The 16,097-nt window shown below is 43.2% G+C and overlaps 1 long non-coding RNA gene across 4 annotated transcripts in view; it reads left to right on the top strand.

Moving 5' to 3' along the window:
* The window catches only part of LOC308619533, a 553,523-nt gene that overhangs the window by 277,176 nt on the left and 260,250 nt on the right, over positions 1-16,097 (top strand). For 3 of the 4 annotated variants that reach the window (XR_014016202.1, XR_014016203.1, XR_014016205.1), the window contains 2 exons: positions 710-772; positions 11,535-11,719. This is a non-coding gene — a long non-coding RNA (uncharacterized lncRNA). The remainder of the gene's footprint in view (positions 1-709; positions 773-11,534; positions 11,720-16,097) is intronic. The other variant, XR_014016204.1, reaches the window with a different exon arrangement.

The raw sequence follows: 16,097 nt of genomic DNA, 5'->3' as shown, positions 1-16,097 counted from the left end.
TCCAATCTTAGAAAATCCTGATCATGCGTAACTCTTTTCAGTATTTTTCATTTTTCACACCTTCTCTTACTAAAAACACATATCTTAGTTTTCTTAAAAGTTTTTTTCACATTGAGTTACTTTTCTTGTTGACAAATTTGTAACAGAGAGAATAAGGTCTTATTTGACCTCTAATAAACCTAGGTACAACAGAAGTAATATAGTTAGCATTGATGACTCTAACATGTCTATATTAATCAAACCAACAAGTTTAAGCCACCTTCAATACCAGATATCAGTTTAGTATTGAATATTTTCCAGATGACATGAACCTGAAATTTATTCTGGCCAGGTTGTTTTCTATTTCTGAGTATTTACATAAGGGCTTAATTTTTAAAAACCAATTAAGTAGAGCTCTTTTACGAATTAATTTTTGGCAGTACCATATACCTATACCACACATATAGATACATATGAGCACACAAACAAACACAGAGGCCTCATAGTTCCCATTCCAAAACTTCAGCCCTAAGTCAGGTACAACATAAAAGCCATCAGTTACAAGGGGTTGGATTCAAATTGGGCTTCTAGCAGATGGAACAAATCAAGGTCGCCTACCTAGATGGCTAAATCCTTTTTACTAGTGTTTACAGACAAGACACTTAAGATTTCTATTTATCCTTGACAAGTCAAGTTCTAAATTACTTTACCCTCTTCTTAAAATTTGCAGTTTAAAAAGATGGCAGAGAGAAGTGTTCCTGAGAAGACCAGATAGGACATTTGCATCTCAAAGGTACAGGCAAGTTCCTCCTAGGATGACTTTGTTTCCCCTTTGTTTAATATTTACAAGCCTCTTAAGATAAATAGGGGAGGTTTGAGGAGTGGTAAAAGGATTGGTGGGGAGCCACACCTCTGGTCCTATAAAGACTACATTTGTAAGACAAGGACAGTTTTGTTTTCTTTGTCAAAGAATTGGGTGGTTACCTCAATGATATTGAAGGACTGACATACCCATTCACCTATGTTGGAAAGTTTTACTTTTCCTCATTTAGCTTAGGGGAGAAGGCCTCTTCCAAAATTCCTATCAGGCTCTGAATATCAGCTATGGTCAGTTTAGTCAGACCAGTGGCCTCCTATTTTGATAATCTACTTACAAACATTTTTGAGGATCTTCCCTAGGTTTAAGAAATTTGTACCTTATATTTAGACACTATGTAACCCTTTTTACTTAATAATCGCCAGCTGGATATCTTTGGCTATGCCCAGAACCTCGATATTCCACATTCCAGGGTCTACTATGGCTTCTAGTTTAGCTTCAGATTTTATTTGTTCCTTTTTGCTTTTTGTTAGAACCATTTGGTGATGAGCGTGGTTCCCTTGCCCCTCGAGAAACAGAGTGACCCCTAATATAGTTAATAAATCACTTCCCACTAAAGGGATGGGACAGTCAGGCACAAACAGAAAGGAATGTAAAAACAGCTGGCCATTGATCTTGCACAAAAGGGGTTCCAGGAAAGTGTGCCTGTGTCTCTTCCCTGACAACCCAATTACATATTCCTTATGATTGCTAAGGTTTCCAGTCCTTTAGGTTAAGACCGAGAAGGTTGCACCAGTGTCTATAAGAAATTCTATCAAGTGGCCCGCCACATCAGTGACCACCCAAGGCTCGACATTAGTTTTGTAGTTGGTATCTCTAGGCAAAGCCACTTTCGGCTTTGGGCCCCTTCAGTCTTCTGATTGCAAAACCATCAATAGCCGAGGGGCCCCCTTCGCTCTCTGGCATCTGGGGCATTCCCTCTTCCAATGCCCTGGCTGTATGCAAAGGGCACATCGATCACAATCCTCACTCCAGTGCCCTTTTTGTCCACACAGGGTATGCTGGCCTTGTATGGGTACCCATGGGCCTTGTGGTCTGCCAGGGCCAGATTGGTCCAGAAAAACCGCTTCCCCTTTAGTGGTCTCTGAGTGGACAAAGACACTGCAATTATTTGGGCCTTTTTCATATTTCTCTGGGTGCATTCAGTCTTTTTGGCCTATCACTGAAAACCAAATAAGCCAATTGGAACAAAACAATCACCGGAGTCTGAGGACCAGCAGTTGCTTTCTGAATTTCACGCCTGATGTCTGGGGCAGACTGAGCTATGAAATACATAGTCAAAAGGACCTGTACCTCGGGGGAGGAGGGATCCATGTTCATTCAGGATCCATGGCCCTGTAGGGTGGGTCAGTTAAAATGTCCTCTGTGTCCTTCCTAGAGTTATCCCTCTGAGCTATACACACCTTACATTCCTTTTGGATTCCATTGCCTAAGATACAAGGCCGTGAAAATTTGAATATAGGATACTTCACTCCATTTTAAATTTCCTAACTCATATTGTGGCCAAACCTGATTACATAACCTAATAATTTTTTTCCTTTTAATTCCTGTTGTCCACATCTTTCCCAATCCCAGAGTATATGGCCCAGAGGGGTATTGGTTGGGATTGATGCAGCCCGACCCACTTCATACAAGCCTGAGGTGACATCTCTAACTCCCGGGCTATCCAAAATTCCACTCTTAAGTCAAAATCCACTGCACAATTTGGTCAAAAGATTTGCACTTATGATTTTAGATGCTATCCCTTCCAAGGTAGTCTCCCAGCCAGGTGTTAGTTCCCAAAAAGTCGCAAAAAAATGTCACAGAAGGCATCCCCAACAGTGTTGACGATGAGCAGGAGTTGGTCTAGCTATAAGCTGGGAATAAAGGGTCAGCATTTGTAAGGGTCAGAGGGAGGGGAGTAAAAGCAATAAAGAGTACATCTTGGTGGTCACACAGGTCTTCTGGGGTTAACAGAAGAAAGAAAGAAATAGAGCAGGAATGAATAAGAACGCAAGAATGTAGGAGAAAAACCTCAGAGTCAAGGAGAAGAGTATAGAGATAAACAATTCTGTCCTGGACCTGCTGTTGGATATGCATAAGTATATGGGGTTGACCCGCCAGTCAAACATGAGCAGACAGCAGCAGAGCATCCTCCCCAGTGTGCCTGGTTTGTGGTGTCCCATGGGCCTCTGTAGGACCAAGACCTAACTCTCAAACATTTTCTTACCTTATCACTGTCCCTTCGTGGTCACCAGCTGAAACCGTGCACCTCAGATTGAGACTTGAACCCACGCGGCCGGGACTCAAACCCGGCCAAAACCCAGACTGGGACTCGAACCCACACTGCTGGGACTCGAACCCGACCAAAACCCAGACTGGGACTCGAACCCACACTGCTGGGACTCGAACCCGACCAAAACCCAGACTGGGGCTCGAACCCACACTGCTGGGACTCGAACCCAACCAAAATCCAGACTGGGACTCGAACCCACACTGCTGGGACTCGAACCCGACCAAAACCCAGACTGGGATTCGAACCCACACTGCTGGGACTTGAACCCGACCAAAATCCAGACTGGGACTCGAACCCATGCTGTTGGGACTCGAACCCAGCCAAAACCCAGATTGGGACTTGTACCCACGCTGCCGGGACTCAAACCCGGCCAAAACCCACAGTCTTCCAACTGAGATCACACACCTGGTTTCAGGACTTAATGAAGCTCAGGTTCTTGATGTCTCATCGAAGAAAGAATTCAGTGAGAGACAAAGTGATAGGTAAGAAGTGGATTTATTTAGAGAGAAACACACTCCACAGACAGAGTGTGGGCCATCTCAGAAGGTGAGAAAGGCCAAGTGTTTACATTTTAAATAATAAAATGAATCACTCATTCCCAATGAACGGCACTGCACTGTGTACTATTCGGTTTTAGCTGGCTGGTCTCAGAGTTGGTGGTGTATCCAGTAGTTTCACTGTATACTTTGCACATGAAAAAAATGAAAATACTCACCTTGGATTGGTTAACGCCAGTTGAGAACACTTTTTAAATTTCTATTCCAATGTGTTAACATTGTTTTCAGCGGGTCCAACTTACATTTTGCCAGTTATTTAAAGGATTCATGTAGAAACCTGAATTTTCAGGTGCCATATTACTATTTTTCTAATGTTTTATCATCCCTTATAGATTGGTATCCCAAGCAGCTAGAGCTAGAACAGGTTATAGCAGGCTGTAAGAAGCCTCAATGTTAATCTCTTCTAACAAACTCATGAAAGTTTGAATCCTTTCCTTATAGATGATCAGTAGGCTGAGCAACCTTAGCAGCTATGGTGAGCAGTGAAGTGAAACACTGGCTGAGAGTTTGAACTTCTTGACATGTTATATCTCTTCTAAACATTAGAGTCTGTGAGTTTATAGGACCTAGGACCTGGAAGAAGTGCCTCAGGGAAATTTCTAAGACTAGTTTAGTGTATGAAATCCAGTGATCATGTGATGAACAGCTGAGATAGAGATGAGCTAGGTAGCTCCACATTCATCGATGTTGAAATCTATTTGGTAAATATATGGGTGATACTTATCACAGGCAAAAGCAGGGAGAAGGGGCTTCCCTGGTGGCGCAGTGGTTGAGAGTCCGCCTGCCGATGCAGGGGACACGGGTTCGCGCCCCGATCCCGGAAGATCCCACGTGCCGCGGAGCGGCTGGGCCCGCGAGCCATGGCCGCGGAGCCTGTGTGTCCGGAGCCTGTGCTCCGCAACGGGAGAGGCCACAGCAGTGAGAGGCCCGCGTACAGAAAAAAAAAAAAAAAAGCAGGGAGAAGAATGACTTCCCACGTAGTTGGTCTAGGAAGATTGTGCCCCGTAATTCTTCTCAAGACTTATCTTCATCCAGCCGTCATCTTCAGGCAGCTGCATCAACATCATCACCATCATCACCACCACCATCATTAGAATTGGCAATTTTTGAGACTTCTAATGTGCCAGCTTCTGCTTACACTTATACTTTTGATTTCTTTCCTTGATTTTTCAGTATCTGAGGATTTATCTTTATTTTGAGACCATATATGTATTTTTAAATGTTTATTTATATTTCTCAACATATATGTGTTGAAAGTGAGGAGAAGAATCAGTTAATTACAGCTCAGTTTGCCACGTTGATGACAATCTCCCACAGAAATTCGTTTATCCATTCAACAATTATTTAGTAATTGCCTACTATGTGGCGGGTACCACTCTACATGTTAGGGATAAAAGGGACAAAGATCCTGGCCTTCATGAAGCTTAGATTCCTATAGAAATCGACTCAGCACTTACTATGTGCCAGGAGACTATTCCAGGTTTGACATCTATTAACTCATTGGATCATCACAGTCATCCTGTGAGAGAAGTGTCATTATTGTATCCATTTCACAGATGAGGAAACTGAGACATACAAAGGTTAAGTCACTTGCCCAAGGTCATGCTGATAGTGAGTATAAGAGCTAGGCAGTGCAGGTGCCATGTCCATGGCCTAACCACTATACCGTACAGCCTTTCTATATGTGAATCTATGCCTAGAATATGGTGGGCTCTTGACATTTATTTGGTGAATGATGAAATGAAATGATTGAATGACCACACTGTACTATATCACCTGTAGTTTGTCTATCCTCTAGCACATTCTGAGTTCTTTGAGGATAAGAACAATGTCTTCTTTGAATTTGTCTATAGTGCCAAAGACAGGGCCTGCATGGAGTACCTGCTCAGTAAAATATTGAACACTGGAATGAATGAACTGCCAGGTGGTTCCTGGAATGACAATGATTCTCAACTTTAACATGCATAAGAGTCACCTGGGAGTCTGGCAAAATGGAGGCTGCAGGATTGCACCCTCAGGTCTTGGAATCTTCATTTTTAATGGGCCCCAGAGTACCTCCCTCTGACCACACTCTGTAGGGGCTGTCAGTGAATAACTGAGAGCCATGGGGCACCACGGTTGGTTGGTAGGTCACTGAAGTCTTGACAGTTTGGAAGCTTTGAAGCCTCATTTTAGAGAAAACCCTTGAAAACCAGCAAGGAGTGATTTACTCCCCAGGGAACCCAGGGAAATTGCCTTCGATACATAGTGACTCAGACCTGTGGAGTCTCAAGTCTCAGATTTGATGTTCCACAGATTGTCCTAAAGAGATACATTCTGCCCATGTAACATTGCTGAGCAAGGCACCTACAGGCTTATCTGAACACATCCCAATTCTTGTCATAAGTGATGGTTTGAACAGCAATGTTGATTTTTGGAAGTCTTAGTGTAGGCAACATCAAAGAACAGAAGTTTAAATCGTGGAAGGCTATTATATAATAAAATGAACCATGGGTGAAGAATCCTTTCTCTTAACTGGTCCCCAGTGTTTTCATCTGCTAAATGAGAAGGTTGAATTAAATGATCTCTGAAGGTCTTTCCATAATATTTGTAATAATATCTGTCATTTATTGCATGCCTACTGTGTGCCATGTGCTATTTTGGGACTTTACCTTTATTGTTTCTAGTAGCTAATTCTCAGACTAATGTAACAATATAGTCATTATGCTCCCAGAGAGATGTGTTATTTTTTAATCTAATATCTATTGATAGCTTCCTGTGTGCCAGGCATCAGGCTAGACACTGAGTACTTTGCCAGGCACTGATGCATAAGGTGCCCAGTGTCACAAAGCTAGGACGTAGTAGGGTGGGAATCAACCTCAGGTATGTTAAGCTGAAGTCTAAGCTCTTTCTTGTTGCTCTCACACATTTCTTCTAAGACTCCATGTCTATAAAGTATGTGTGAGATCACTGACATTTTTTTCCTGATTCCTGTGCTAGTGATTCCTGTAGGTATGCATTAGAATCATCCACGACTCTACTTCAAACTGATTAGATAACTATCTCTAGGGGAGGAGAAAGGGAGGGGGAGGGAAAAATCAATGTCTTGTTTTAACAATTCCCCAGGTGATTCAAATGTGTTTCCAGAATTGAACACCAAATACTGTAAATTCTAATTTTTAAAAAACACATTTATTTCTAATTGATGTAAAGTACACAACATAGAATTTTCCATCTTAACCATTTTTTTTTTTTTCTTTTTGCGGTATGCGGGCCTCTCACTGTTGTGGCCTCTCCCGTTGCGGAGCACAGGCTCCGGATGCGCAGGCCCAGCGGCCATGGCTCACGGGCCCAGCCGCTCTGCGGCATATGGGATCCTCCCAGACCGGGGCACGAACCTGTATCCCCTGCATCGGCAGGCGGACTCTCAACCACTGCGCCACCAGGGAGGCCCCATCTTAACCATTTTTAAGTGTACAGTTTAGTAGTGTTAAGTACATTCACATTGTTATGCAGCTAATCTCCAGAACTCTTTTAATCTTCCCAAACAGAAGCTCTGAACCCACTAAATGATAATTGCTCATTCCCCCGCCTAGCCCCTAGCAACCACCATTCTATTTTCTGTCTCTATTAATTTGCCCATTCTAGGTACTTCATATAAGTGGATTACACTATTTGTCTTTTTGTGACTGATTTATTTCACTTAGCCTAATGTCCTCAAGGTTCATCCGTGTTGTATCATGTGTCAGAATTTCCTTCCTTTTTAAGACTGGATAATACTCCATTGTATGTATATTCCACATTTTGTTTAGCTATTCATCCATCAATGGACATTTCCAACTTTTGGCTATTGTGAATAAATGCTACTAGGAACATGGGTGTATAAATATCTGTTCAAAGCCCTGATTTCAATTCTTTTGAATACATACCCAGAAGTGGAATTGCTGGATCATATGGTAATTCTATTTTTAATTTTTTGAGGAACTGCCACGTTGTTTTCCACAGCGACTGCACCATTTTACATTCCCAACGGTGCCCAAGGGCTCCAATTTCTCCACATCCTCATCAACACTTGTAATTTTCTATTTTTTGATGGTAACCATCCTAAAGGGTATGAGGTTGTAGATTCTAGTTTTTAAATCCAATTATATTTATGTGGGGGAGCCTATCACATAGTTTTAGTTTTAGTTATTTGTCTCTAAATCTTTAAATGATTTCACTTTCATTTTGCATTATTTTTCCTCCCACATTTGGAGAATCTCTCCAGATTCAGTATTGACCACTTTTCTCAGAACTACGGGAAGGGGTTGATGTTGAGGAGGTACTGGATGGGATCTCTGCTTTCTAGTTGCTTATGATATCTGGCTGGGAGCTTGCCTGTAGCCTTACTGGATTTTTGTCCTGGTTCAAGTCATACCTGCTCCTGACTGGTAGCTAATTTGCTCAAGTCCTTGAAAGATGGAGATAGCTAAATACACACTATAGCCAAGTGAAGTGTGAGAAGCTATTCCATGTAGAATAAGTAGAGTGAACTGTGGAGCTCAGAATGGGTGTAGTATTTTGGAAGAAAGACTGGCCTGATTAGAACTAAAATTCATGTTGGTAAAAGGTGGGAAATAATGTCAGATCAGTCAAAGCCAGATTTGGCAGGATCTTGAAAGTCAGGTGGGGCATTTGGAATTGTTGGGGCAGGTTGTAGGGCTGTCAATCAGGGCAGTGTGCGACAGGCCATTAGCAGTGTCTGCATTGGTGGGATGGAGAGGAGGATGCTGTACCAGGTGAGTGGTCACATAGACGAGAGCATCATCAAGAATGCTAGACTAGGGGCTTCCCTGGTGGTGCAGTGGTTGGGAGTCCGTCTGCCGATGCAGGGGATGCAGGTTCGTGCCCCGGTCCGGGGGGATCCCGCGTGCCGCGGAGCGGCTGGGCCCGTGGGCCGTGGCCGCTGGGCCTGCGCGTCCGGAGCCTGTGCTCCACAGCGGGAGAGGCCGCAGCGGTGAGAGGCCCGCGTACCACACACAAAAAAAAAAAAAAAAAAAAAGAATGCTAGACTAGAAAGGCAAATCTAAAAGTTATCTTCAAAGGAGAAACTGTAAGCTTTGAAGATAGGTTGAATATGAGAACTCTGAGAGGGAGAAGAAGCTGCTTTTAAAACTATGAACATTCTGGGGATGAAGTGTTATCTTTTCAAAGGAGATTGTAGTTGTGGGGAAGGAGCCCCAATATTGGTATGAGGCTTATATTTGACTGCAAGAGACAGAAACCCCAAAATATCAATGACTTAAATAAGGTGGGAGTTTATATTTCTGTCACTAAAACAAAGTCCAGAAATGAGAAGACCACGATTCAAATAACTGGCCAGGGTTCCCATGGTCACATCAGCCTCCTTGTTGACAAAACCAGACTCATCTTCCTGCCTACCTTTGCTCCTTCTCCTCCTTTCACTTTCATTGACTGTTAAAACCCAGGCTTTATCCCATTTGATTCCCCACAATCAGCCATGAGTAAATGCCATTGTACATCTGCCATGTGTCTTTGATCTCCCCTTTCATTCATCCCCTCCCGCTTCAGCCCTGGCTTCAGCTCTCTCCTTTGGGCCTTTACCACAGCCTCCTCAAATTGTCTTCCAGTCTCTTCTCTAATCCATCCTTCTCATGGCTGCCAAGTTAGCCTTTCCAGAGCGCACATCACTCCTGACTCACGGCCCTTTGATGATCTCTCCTGTAGCTTCTAGAATAGTTAGAACTCTTCAGCTTGACATTCAAGGCTCCAGGTCAGTTAGCTAAAATCTTGCCTCCTAAAACAATGGCTTAATTTCATTTTAACATCCTCGTTTTAACTTCATCTAATTTTCAAAACACTTTAAGGGAGATGACTTTTAGGTAAATTTCTCTTTAAGAGAATTAATGATAAGGAGAAACTACTTTTGTTGAAGTGTTTTCACATTCAAGGCCAAATAACAAGCTGACTGTGCTGTACTTTTTTCAAATGTAGTCCAATTTTGTCTTATTAGATCAAGTCTATGTTCCTAGTTTACCAAAGATCTGTGAGTTTTTTGGATTCTCTTTTGGTCCCTGCAAGTCAGAATTAGGAAGTTAGATCTAAGAAGTGTTGGCCTGCCACCCAGAAACAGGCCTGGCTGAGGGGCTGGAGGAGCCTGAGAGCTCATGCTTTTGTGAAGTGTGCCCTGCCCCAGATGATGCTGGGCAAGAGATATGATCTTCCCCCTCTGTTCGGAGGAGGGAGCAAAGGATGGGCAATGGGAAGGGTATTTGTGTTTTGGGGCAGCATCTCGCTGGGCCTGACTTGAAATGGATGTCTCAGCTGTAATGCTCACTCTTATGTGACCATGGCATTTTGTCTTACATCTCTGGCCTCAGTTGCCTAATCCATAAAATGGAGACTAATCAGAGGAATCCCCCACCTTCCTTCTATTGTTGTTATCAAGTTCAAAGATGCAGAATTTGAAACACTTTCTAACTTTATCTAGGTCGTAGGAGTTTTAGTACTTCCTCTGTTTGTTTTCTGTTGCTTCTGTAACAAGCTACCACAAAGTAGATGGTTTAGAACAACGGCAATTTATTCTCTCTCAGTTTGGGAGGCTAGCAATACAAAATCAAGGTGTCAGCAGGCCCTTACTCTCTCCAAAGGCTCTTGAGAACTATTCTCCCTTGCTTCTTCCTAGCTTCTGGTAGGTGCCAGAAATCTTTGGCATTCCTTGGCTTGTAGATGGATCGCTCCAGTCTCTGCCTCTGTAGTCATATGCTGTTCTTCCTGTGTGTCTGTGTCTCTGTTTTCTCTTCTTTTACAGTATGATCTCATCTTAGCTAATTACATCTCTAAGGACCCTATTTCCAAATAAGGTCACATTCTGAGGTTCCAAGTGGACATGAATTTAAGGGGGGCAGTATTCAACATAGTATACCCCGTTACTGTCTGTTTTTAGAACAAAAATAGCACAGGCTAAGGGCTTAGCACAGCACTGCTACAGAAAGTGCAATGAATGGGTGCCATTACTTCGGTTGGTGTTATTGCACTATTTACCCTTCCTCCTTCGTGATCTCCCTCTCCCTGTCCCTACCTCAGCTCCACAGACTTGGGCTTTGATCTGCTAAGACTCCTCTCCCCAAGCATGAAATGATCAGGTAACGGTGAATCTAAAATTCTCTTCTATAGAGGAAAAATGTGTTTATTTTTGCAGGGAGAGAGTAAGAGGGGATGCTGGTAAGGTGCCTCATTAAAATAATCAGTGAATTGAAAATGGGAGGGGTATTAAGGATCAAGCTGGCCTAGGCAAAAATATTTTGGGGCCTCTAACAACTGTACATCCCAACTAAACTCATGTTTAACAAACAGTTGAGCTGGCACCTTTGTGTATCTGTAGTCTGTGTAGTGAGGGTAGGAATGGTTTCAAAAGGGGCAGAAGGAGCCATCCAGGGGTATGGAAATTGACTCAAGGAGACGTGGGAAGGAGGCAGCCCAAGGTGGATGGGTGGAAAGGACGCCGATGCCCAGGGTCTAGTCCTGGCTCTGCCTCTGACTCCATGTCAGATTTTGGGCAGGTCACTTCTTCCTCTGTCTGGGTTGCAGTTTCCTCATCTGTAAAATAAGGGCTTAGGCCATGAGAGCTCTGGGAACACACACCTGTGAGGGGCTTGGAGAGGAGGAGGTGATAAAGAGAGCCACAAGAGAGCTCTGCTGTGGGGGTTAGGAGAAGTCACCTTCCTCTCATGCCACTTGTAAAAATTGGGCATTCACGGTAAGATGCTGCATGATATAGAAACTTCTCTCATTTATCTTTCTCATGTGATCTTCAGAACAACTCTGTGAGGTAGGTGTATTAGGTGTTTGTATTCCTGTTTTACAGATGGGGAAACAAGTTTGAAGCAGGGTGTCCTGACTACAAATGCAGTGTTGTTTCCAAGATGCCACAGTGGTGGCTGCCTCTTGGCTCAGTGCCAGCTCACTCCAGGAGTGAAGATGAGTCCCTGGGCTCCATGTCACCCAACACGATGCCACACGTCATGCATGCTCTGTGAATAGCTCTTGGTGGTAAGTGATTCAGACCTTGGGGTGGAAGGAGAAACTAATGAACAGGGCGCAGTTCAGCCAACACCTATTGCTGTGTGCCAGGCACTGCCCTTGGCTCTGTGGACTCAGGAGTGAACAAAACAGATATGGTCACTGTCCTCAAGAAGTTCAGAGTCTCTCAGGAAGACAGACACTCAACCAGTAATTACCAAAATTTAATGGAAAAAGTAGAAGCGTGAGATATGCTGTAGAGGAGAGATTCCTGGTGCTTTGGGTGGGAACACTGAATAGGTCGCCTGACTCTGGGGGCAACCAGGGAAGGCTTCCCTTAGGAGATGAGGCTGTGACTGAGACTTGTCAGAGGAAAGGAGGTGGGGCTGTTGCTGGCACTGAGGGTGGACCCAGAAGTTACAGGAAAGCTGGAAAGAAGACCAAAGCAAACTGTTTTACTTCCTTTGTTGTAACTCCAACCTCCCTAAAGGACACCTTGAAAAAAAGAGAAAATGGTTTCAGGAGCTGTTATGTTTTGCTACCTCACACTCAGAACTGGGCTCAGTGAAGTTTAATGTGAGACTTTTAATGCTCTGTGCATTAATTAATTACTCACCTCACAGTACATTAAATGTAAAATGCATTTAACGTAAAATCAAAGGCTCTAGTCCCTTGAATGGACTCCAGGCCTTTGTTTCTACTTGTGAGGCACGTCCACTTGCATTGGTCCTCAGAGATTTAGGGACTGGCCTTTTCCTCACCTTAGAAGCCAGAGGGTGTATCCAAGGGGTAAGAGCATGAGTGGACTTGACTGTTGGGTGGATAAGCAGTAGCTTCGCTGCCATTCTTTCCCCTCTCTGCTAACACCCCTTCCTAGGCTTCTCACGCTGTGAAGTCCACTCCTGATCAGTCCTTTTCCTTCTTGGTCAAGGCCCACTCAGGAAATCATGGTGTAGACAGGGACTAGAAATGTAATCTAAAAAATCTTATGTTGCCTTGGTTCTTTTCCTTATTAACTGCGTGGCCACAGTTTCCTCACCTGTAACATGGAGATGATAATGCCTACTTCATAAGATTAGTCCTTTATATTTTCCAGGTTTTGCATTCTATAGATGTAGCAACAGGACTAAGAAAATTAGGTGCTTTGTGCAAAGTTATGCAGCTAGTAGCAACAATCAGGAATACAGCCCAGGTCTCCTGTCTCTAAATCTAGTGCTCTTTCCACTAACAAAACTTCAGCCTTGGCTCATTAATGTGTCATGAATGTGTAGTCTTCGCTATGCTAAAATGTCGATCCCCTGGAGTGACCAGGTAAGGCCTAGGCTGGAGGAAAAAAGAATTCAGAAGCCCTGCACATAGGGCGCTATAGTAAAAAACCAAAAAACCTTCCGACTTGCTTGTTTTGCTATTATGTGACATCGTTGGTCATAGCTTTAATTTTTTTGTTTTATGCCAGTTCATTGGTTGGAAGCAGAATTCTCTATGAGAACGTTGCCGTAGGAGTGTCATGCTCTGCACGTTAAATGACATGGACTAGGTCTGTGGTATGCTCAGAACTCCACTTCCCTTTGTGCCGGGCACCTGAAGGTTATGTGCCCCCGATCTCAACTCTTGCCTCCTGAAGTTGCCGTGCAGTCACCACGCTGGCCATCCTGGTGTCAGATTCAGATTATAACATGGTCTCAAGGAGTCACTGCCATCTCTCTTATTTCCATGACCTCAGTTCCAAATTCATCAGGAATAGCCTCTTGGCTTCCACTGTCCTTGCATGGACTCTGTTACATTTCATGGAAATTTATGGATGAGTGAGTCGGTATATTCTTATTTTTTCTCTTCACTGTTAATTCCCTTAAAAAAATGAAAGGGTAGGAGAAGTTTAAGCATTTTGAAAGAGACAGCTAATCAATACACATTATTCTCCAAACATTCTAGGAAGTTCAAGGAAATTATAAAGTACCTCCTAAAGGCTCTTCAGTTATCTGTATGCCTGCCCTTCAGATAGAAAGTTTCCTCTTGGCACATAAAGAAGTCAAATTAGGCCCAGAAGAGACTATCCTTGTTGGAGCGTGAATGTCAAAGAAACAATCTTCAGTAAAATAGCTTTCTCTCTCAGCATGCTCTGGAGAGAAGAATATCATTGGTTATTGGTAATGCCTGTGCAAAGCACAGTCAGAGAGTTTTGGAGATCATAAGAACTGATATTTGTATGAGATCAAAATGTCCTGATGAGGATTTTCACTTATTCTGTCATTGGTGAAGACAGTTCACTTCAGAGTGCGCTAGGATTTGGGAGCTACAGAAGGGACAGGACCCAGCCTCTCACAAGACAGGCGAGAAGTGCCTTTATCAAGGTTTAGTGGTGCCTGCATGAAAACATCTCCTTCCTTAGATATGTGGACAAACATTGACCCATCTCCTCTGCCAACTTCAGAGGACCTGGTAAGCCTCTGGAGTCAGGATGTTGTCTCTAGCCCAGAGAACAGCCCCCTTGAGGGATATTTACAAACATTTTCCTGGTAACCAGCTTTCATAGCTGAGAGATTTCAAGAGAATTAGAGGAATAGAAGCAGTCCCTAGGAGCCAAACGCCAGAATTTCACAGTCATTAATCAAGCTAAAGTTCACCTTTTCTCTGGATGAATTCCATGATACCCGCTCAGGCTGGACCAATAGGCTGGAATCTTCTTTTTGGAGACCCTCCTAGGGCCTGAGAGGAGACTACAGTTCTCACAGCTTCCTGGGTGTCAGAGGTAGCAGCCACCAGAGGTCCCTGGCGTGGTCATCCTTGTCCAGGCTCAATGTCTCTGCTTATCAGCTCTAGAAATTCTATGGTATCTTTTCATACTGCAGGAACTAACTCAGAGGTCCAACTCACCTACATCTGGGGGCTACTGCAGGAATGTTCAATTCAGTTTAAATGCATTAAGGAGGTAGCATTGTCTTCAGTATTGTTCTGTAGGCGAGGAAAAACTTTTCCTTTATCCTCTTAGGTTTTGTGGCTGGACCTGAGAATTAAACTGTCATAAGACAGGTTAACAGGAGAAAAGCATACAAATCTTATTTAATATGTTTGCATGTACATGGGAGCCTCCATAAGAAAAATGAAGACCCTAAGAAGCTCTTAGAACCAAGAGCTTATATACCCTTTTAAACAAGGAATAATAAATTTGTGGAAAAGTGACAAGACAAAGGAAAAGGCATTTAAGCTTCTAGGGGCAGTGAGTTGTAGAAAAGTGACTAGGAAATATATTGGGGAAACTAATGGAATATAAAGATTATTTTAGTAGGTTTGTTTGTACAGATCCATTTTGGTGTCAACTCACCTGGTGATAAGAATGTTCTCTTCCTGGTGCAGGGAGGTCACCTTGCTTACAGGAAATTTTATAACCTGTTTTTAGGTCAAAAGTGGGAGGTCAGAGAACCCCTCCTGCATGTGCCTTTAGCTCAAAATAATCAATATGCCAAAGTGGCATATTTTGGGGTGGCATGTTCTCAGCCCCTTCAGTTCAAATATTAATTTTTCTATATTTTATCTGTAAGTTTGGGCAGATTACTTAACTCCTGTGAGCTAGGACTTTCGTGCTCTTCAGTCACTCCTTATTCCTCAGCTCCAGGCAGAATACCTATTGGTTGATACGTTGTTCTCTCTAAACTTGATTATACCATCTACCAAGCTGGATTAAGCATGCCTGCAATTGAAAGGCAGCCCTGGTCTCCTGATGGTTTCAAGGATGTGTCACACAGCCTCTGAAAGCATCTACAATGTACTGATTTAATCTAAATGCTGGTGATATGGCAACAAATGAAAGAGACCAAATACCTGCCCCTGTGGGGCTTATATTCCAGTAGGGAGACAAACAATAAACAATAATATAATACAATATGGTGTGGCATAATATAATATGGTATAGTATAACATAATATGTCAGTGCTAAGAAGAACAATAAGCAGCAGAAGAGATCAGGAGATTATTTCTCCAAGGAAATGATGTTTGTTGCAAAATCTTGGGTAAAGTGAAAAAAATGAAACGTGAGCATCTGGGATAAAAATGATCCATGCAAGGGGAATGACAAGCACATGTTTTTCCCAAAGCAAGAGGGTATTGGTGGACTAGGGCACCAAAGTGGTTGGATTAAGTGAGCAGACGGAAGGAAATGACGTTGAGAGGTAGTGGGAAGCCAGATCAGCTCAGCTGGGGTCTTGTAGACCGTGGTTAAGACTTTGGCCCTTATTCTTAATGAGCTAGGAAAGGGTCTCTGTGATTGGCCTAACTTATATCTTTAAAGGGTCACTCTGGTTGCTGCAGGAATAGCAGACTGTAAAAGGGTAAGGGTGGAAAAGACCAGTGAATACTGGCAGTATTCCAGACCAAGGGTACTTGTGGGGTGGAGTAGGGTGGCCCTGGTGGA

The sequence above is a fragment of the Mesoplodon bidens genome, assembly GCF_964165515.1.
Source record: "Mesoplodon bidens genome assembly, chromosome: 6".
Taxonomy (NCBI): Eukaryota; Metazoa; Chordata; class Mammalia; order Artiodactyla; family Ziphiidae; genus Mesoplodon; species Mesoplodon bidens.
This window is presented reverse-complemented; position numbering and strand designations above follow the sequence as displayed.